Source organism: Chrysochloris asiatica, unplaced genomic scaffold (genome assembly GCF_000296735.1).
Source record: "Chrysochloris asiatica unplaced genomic scaffold, ChrAsi1.0 scaffold00464, whole genome shotgun sequence".
Classification (NCBI taxonomy): Eukaryota; Metazoa; Chordata; class Mammalia; order Afrosoricida; family Chrysochloridae; genus Chrysochloris; species Chrysochloris asiatica.
Window position 1 is genome coordinate 723110 of NW_006408982.1, and position 6549 is coordinate 729658.

Here is a 6549-nt window from a genome sequence, read left to right on the forward strand (position 1 = left end):
AGGTGAAGTCACAACAGAACCAAACGAAATAAAAAAGATAATAACAGAATACTACGAAGAGCTATACTCAAACAAATTTGAAAATTTGGATGAGATGGATACATTTCTAGAAAAACACAACCTACCTAAACCTACTCAGACTGAAGTAGAGAATCTGAACAAATCCATTAAAAAAAAGAAGAAATTGACCAGGTAATCAAGAAACTCCCGACCAACAAAAGCCCAGGCCCAGATGGATTCATGGGTGAGTTCTACCAAGCATTCAGAGAAGAACTGTCACCAATTCTACTAAAATTATTCCAGAGCACAGAAGAGGATGGAAAACTCTTTATAGCCCTCCTACCAAAACCAGGGAAGGATATCACTAAGAAAGAAAATTAAAGACCAATATCCCTCATGAAAATAGACACAAAAATTCTCAACAAAATCCTAGCCGACAGAATCCAACAGCACATCAAAAAAATAATACATCATGACAAAGTTGGTTTCATAAAAGGGATGCAAGGATAGTTCAACAATCAGCATAATCCATCATATAAATAAGAAAAAGGAAAAGAACCACATGATCATATCGATTGATGCAGAAAAGGCATTTGACAAAATCAACATCCATTGCTGATAAAAACACTCAACAAAGTAGGAATTGAAAGGAAATTCCTCAACATAATCAAAAGCATATATACAAAACCAAGAGCCTACACCATGCTCAATGGAGAGAAACTGAAAGCCTTCCCTCTGAGAACAGGAATTAGACAAGGATGCCCTTTATCACCCCTCCTATTCAATATTGTGCTGGAAGTTTCAGCCAGAGCTATACGGCATAATAAAGAAATTAAAAGCATCCAAATTGGCAAAAAGTATGTAAAACTCTCCTTATTTTCAGACAATATGAACCTATACATAGAAAATCCCAAATAATCAGTTAAAAAAAACCTATTAGACCTCATCGAAAGAGTCAGCAAAGTGGCAGGGTATAAGATCAACATACAAAAATCAATTTGATTTCTCTATAGCAACACCAAAAACGATGAAAAAGACATTAGGAAAACAATGCCATTTACAATAGCCACACAAAGGATGAAATACCTAGGAATAAACATAACCAGAGAAACAAAGAATTTATACAAAGAAAATTACAAAGTACTACTACAAGAAACCAAAAGAGACCTACTGAAGTGGAAGAACATACCATGTTCCTGGATAAGAAGTCTCAACATCATGAAAATATCAATACTACCTAAAGCAATTTACACATACGATGCAATCCCAATCCAGATTCCAACAACATTCTTCAAAGAGATGAAAGGACAATTACTAATTTTATATGGAAAGGAAACAGACCCAGGATAAGCAAAGCACTGCTTAAAAAGAAGAACAAGATTGGAGGTCTCTCACTCCCCAATTTCAAACTTTACTACATGGCTACGGTGGTCAAAACAGCCTGGTACTGGTACAATGAAAGAAACATTGATCAATGGAACAGAATTGAGAATCCAGATATCAACCCAACCACTTACAGCCAAATGATCTTTGACAAAGTGCACATTTCATGGGGAAGAGACAGTTTCTTTAACAAATGGTGTCAGCAGAACTGGAAAGCGATATGTAAAAGACTGAAACAAGACCTTTGCCTCACACCCTATACAAAAATGAACTCAACATGGATTAAACATCTAATTGTGGATCCCAAAACTATGAAAATCATCAATGAAAAAATTGGGACAAACGTGAGGGCACTAATTCAGGGCATATACAGACTACCACACATTTTGAAAAGCACACAAACAAAAATAGACAAAACAGACGAGTGGGACATACTAAAAATTAAAAACTTGTGTTCAACAAAAGACTTCACCAAGAGGTTAAAAATGTAACACACAGATTGGGAAAAAATATTTTGCAACAACATATCGGATAAGGGACTCATTTCTAAAATAAATAGAAAATATTACACATCTATGTAAATAAGACAAATAACCCAATTAAGAAATGGGCACAGGATATGAACAGACACTTCTCCAGGGAGGAAAACAGGGCAGCCAACAAACATATGAAGAAATGTTCACGATCACTAGCCATTAGAGAGATGCAAATAAAAACAACAATGAGATATCATCTCGCACCAGCAATAACAGCAAAGTTCAAAAAAGTTGAGGACAATAAATGCTGGTGGGGATGTGGAGAGACTGGGACACTCCTGCATTGCTGGTGGGACTGAAAAATGGTCCAACCTCTCTGGAAAGAAATATGGTGGTTCCTCAGAAGGTTGAAAATAGAAATACCTTATGATCCAGCAATTCCTCTACTTGGTATTTACCCACAAGACAAACGAGCCACAACACTGGAAGATATATGTACAACAATGCTCATAGCTGCACTATTTACAAAAGCAAAATAACGGAGATGTCAAAGTGCCCATCAACTGAAGAATGGATAAACAAGCTGTGGTACATACACACAATGGAGTATTATGCTACCTTGAAAAATAACAAGGAAGCTGCATGCCACTACCTAATATGGATGAACCTTGAGGACATTATGTTGAGTGAAATTAGTCAGTCACAAAAGGAAAAATACTGTATAGGACCACTACTGTAAAAGACTAAGAAAAAGAACCCATACTAACCCACTAATGTGAATTCTTAGCTGGTTGCTAGGACGTAGGGGTAGGGTTAGGGGCAGGAGGGGAATGTGGAGCCCAGGGCAGGGAATAGACTCAGGACAGTTTGGGTGTTGGGGAGGGGGGCAATCTACAAGTAGTGAGAGGGGAATGGAAGAACAAAGCAGATGGGAGCTCAATTAGGTAGGTTTGAATGGGCTAAATGGGACAGAGGTAAAAAATGATGTAGGCACAGCCTTAGAACTACCGGGCTCTGGGATACAGAGATTGAGACATAGTTAGAATGGGGAAAATGGGGGAATAATGTTAAGATGCTTGGCTGTCTTTTGAACCTTGGTTTCCAATATTATAGAACAGACACTGGATGGGGAGAGAAAGGAATAGCCAGAAATATCCCATAGAAAGCTTGTAAGTCCATCTTCTGCCTATAACTGATAGGAATATCTAAAATGGGGCTACAATGTGTCCAGTGAAGGAGGGTTCCTGAGGAAACTCTGCATTACATAAGATTATAGGTTGATGCCTGAATCACATCCACACCTTCAGAGACAATGTGTCCAGTGAAGGAGGTTTCCGGAGGAGCCTCTGCATTACATAAGACTATAGGTTGAAACCTGAACCTCACCCAGACCTTCAGAGACGGGAAATTTTCCACTTGAAAGGACGAGCAGATCAGCCTGGAACAGCTAGAAAAACAGAAGACACTTCTTGAAAGAAAGACCTACAGAAAAATTTTTTTAAAAAAACAAACAAAAAACCATAGGCAGACTGACTGTTACCCCAGGAACATGCAGGTTGCTTGCCCAGGAGACATCAAGGCAAGTGGTCAGGTCCTCTCAGTGCAAATCGTTTTCCAAGACTAAGACGCAATGGAAATACACACTGATTGACAACCACGCAAGTCACCCATAAGGGGAAGTGGCCGAAGAACATCAATGAAGCAGTAACCTAAGCCCTACATCCTTCAGCAGACTACTGGGAATCCAGGTGGAGACCTGGTCAGCCAGCAGCGAGGCAAGACCTGGGGACTCATGGGCTCAGAGTCAATGACACAGCTACAGAGGACTAGAGTGAGGAGCGAAGTGACCAGCTGATAAGAAGAGGGAGGACAGATGCAACAACACCCACACTTGCAGATGATACCCACTTGACCTGGCTCCAATGACTGGATGAACAGAGCTCAACCCGAAGAAGAAAGAAGAGGAAAAAAGCGTCATCTGATACAATTTGATAAACTTAACCTATTCCTATAAATGCAGTAGCTCAAAAGAGGAAACAAATCCCTGCTGCAAGAATTATTCCCACACCCTCCCAAAGGGGGGAGGGATATAAAGGCAAGAAGTGACTGGCTTACAAGCTTTCAAGAGAGAACCTAGATCCAATGGAGGTGGAGGAAGGTAGAGTCTCCTGTGAATAATATCCAGCCTGTCCAGGAAGAGCTGATAAAATGAAATGCAGATGGGTCTCTTGTGATGCAATAGTGAATGATTGTTATCAGGACTGATTGTGAGGGTTGGAAATGTAAGGGTGTACATTTTATAGCAAGGAGGGGCATGATTAACTTTTCAGTCTAGGAGCAGAGGGCCCTGGGACCATCAATGGAGAAGAGCGGAGAGCGGGACCCTACCCAGAGAAGCAGTGAGGCCTGAGATGGAGGCAGAGAAGATGGAGTGGAGAGATGGAGTGGCTGGGGGCTTGGGATCTGGAGAGGGGAAGGGGCTGTGTGCTGAGGACCGTAGCTTTGGGGGCGGGGCTTGCAGCATATGCCCTTTGGTTGGGTGATGATGTATGGATGGGATGGTGACTGTGGCAGTGAGGCGGTGTATAATAGGATGAGTGTGGGGCTGGTGTTCTCCCATGTAAACTATCACACGGTTCACAGTAAAACATTTATTTAAAAAAAAAAAAAAGGCCTTTAAGGAGATAAGAAGGGGATGATCTAGCGATGCTGAAGGGCCAGGGGTGTAACTTGTCTCGACCACAGGGCATGTCCTCCAACACTCTAGTCAGTTGTGAGCACAGACCCTGAAAAATGTAGAACATGGCTAACAATAAGCCCTCAGAATCTACTTTGGGACTGTTCGAACACCATAACTGCTCACGGGGAATTTGTGACAGGAAGGTAGCAAAGGATGAAATTACTGCTATGTAACAGATGTTGGTGTCACTGAAAATGAACTGCAAAGGTGCCTTGTGTGAAAATTACCAGGTAGACAGTCCTCCAGGAAACTCGACTCCCACAAGTGAAGGTGACAAGGACTTTGTGAACCCCTGGATGGTGCAGAGCAGCAGCGCAAAGTGCATTAAAAACGAAAAGCTCATAGTCAGTTTGGAAGCAACAAAATTGACAAAAGCTGGTAAACTGCATAAAGTGAATCACTGGCCAGAGGCACCACTACTTCTAGCACCACTACTTCTAGCACAGGGGCATCTTCTTGTCACACGGGGATATGAATAAGTGTTTGATGTTTGTGAAATTAAGAAGCCCTTTTATCTGTACAAGGGCAGGGACCCCTCTTCTGAAGTAATGCACATTGGTCATCTCATCCAGTTTATCTTCACGAAGTGGTTCAGGGCGTGTTCAACGTGCCCTTGGCCATCCAGATGACCAATAACGAGAAGTATCTATGGAAGAACCTGACCATGCAGCAGGCCCACAGTGACACTATGAAGAATGTCAAGGACATTATGGCCTTTGGTTTTGACATCATGAAGACCTTTGTATTCTCCGACCTTGATTTCATGGGAACGAGAATTGGGAAGATCAGCTTCCCTGCCATCAGTCCACCTCTTCCCTCAGCAACTCCTTTCCACAAATCTTCAGGGACAGGACCCACATCCAGTGACTCATCAGAATAGACAAAGATGTCGCCCCCAGGATTGATTACCCAAAACTTGCCCTTTTGGACGCCATCTTATTTCCTGTCGTTCAGGAGTTCCAGGACAAAATGAATGCCAGTGATCCCAGCTCCACCATCTTCTTCACAAACTCAGCCAAGCAGATCAAGATTAAGGTCAACAAGCACACGTTCTGTTGGATAAGAGGAAATGTTAAGCAATACAGGGAGTTGGGAGCAACTGTGAATTGGATGTGTCCTTCATGTACTTGTCTGTCTTCCTTGAGGGTGATGACAAGCTCGAGTAGATCAGTCAAAACTCACGGGTGAGCTAAAGACCTGCTGCAACCCTTGATTACCGAGCACCAGGCCCGGCACAAGGAGGTCACAGACTAGGTGGTACAAGACATCATGACTCTCAGAAATCTGTTCTTTGACTTTCAGTGACGCCTATATCCACTGTGTGTCACAGGTCCCAGCCCTGCCACTCCACCACCTGCATAGGTTCTGTCACACAGGACCTTCCTGATATGCTGTCTGGTAGCCTATGTGGGTTGTACATGCTGCTGCTTCTTTGTGGTAGTCAGGTACCAACTATTATCACATGGTCTAATAGAGAAGTCCAGCTGTGAGTCTCCCCCATAAAGTGTCCCCCATAATAGGCACCACAACCTCTTAGTAAAGCAGGTCTTATCATGGCAGCCAAGCATGTTTCAGTCCACAGTACATCCCTAACGTATCAAATATTACACCCTCTTACGGATTGAAATAGGTGCTTTCTGTACGCACTGTGAGGATCGAAAGGATGACATTGTAAAAACTAAAACATACTTTGGAATTAATCCGGGGACGGTTAATAGCCTGGATCTCCTTTGATTGTGAATTTCACTGCTTTCAAAGCTGCTTTTCATATCTGGTGTTTGACAGAATCAGCCAGTTTTTATTCTCTTGAGTCTTTGTGAATGAAACACTCTGGCTGGTGTACCGGAAATCCTGTCTTCCCCACCCACCCCCCATGATTCCCGTATCTTCAGTGAGTGATCACTCCATGTTCTCCTGTCGTAAATATACTTCCTTCATTCAAATAATAAT

At 42.2% G+C, this 6549-nt stretch overlaps 1 pseudogene; it reads left to right on the forward strand.

Moving 5' to 3' along the window:
- Positions 1–4751: 4751 nt before the first annotated feature.
- Positions 4752–5904, forward strand: LOC102841714 (annotated as a pseudogene).
- The last annotated feature ends 645 nt before the right edge of the window (positions 5905–6549 follow it).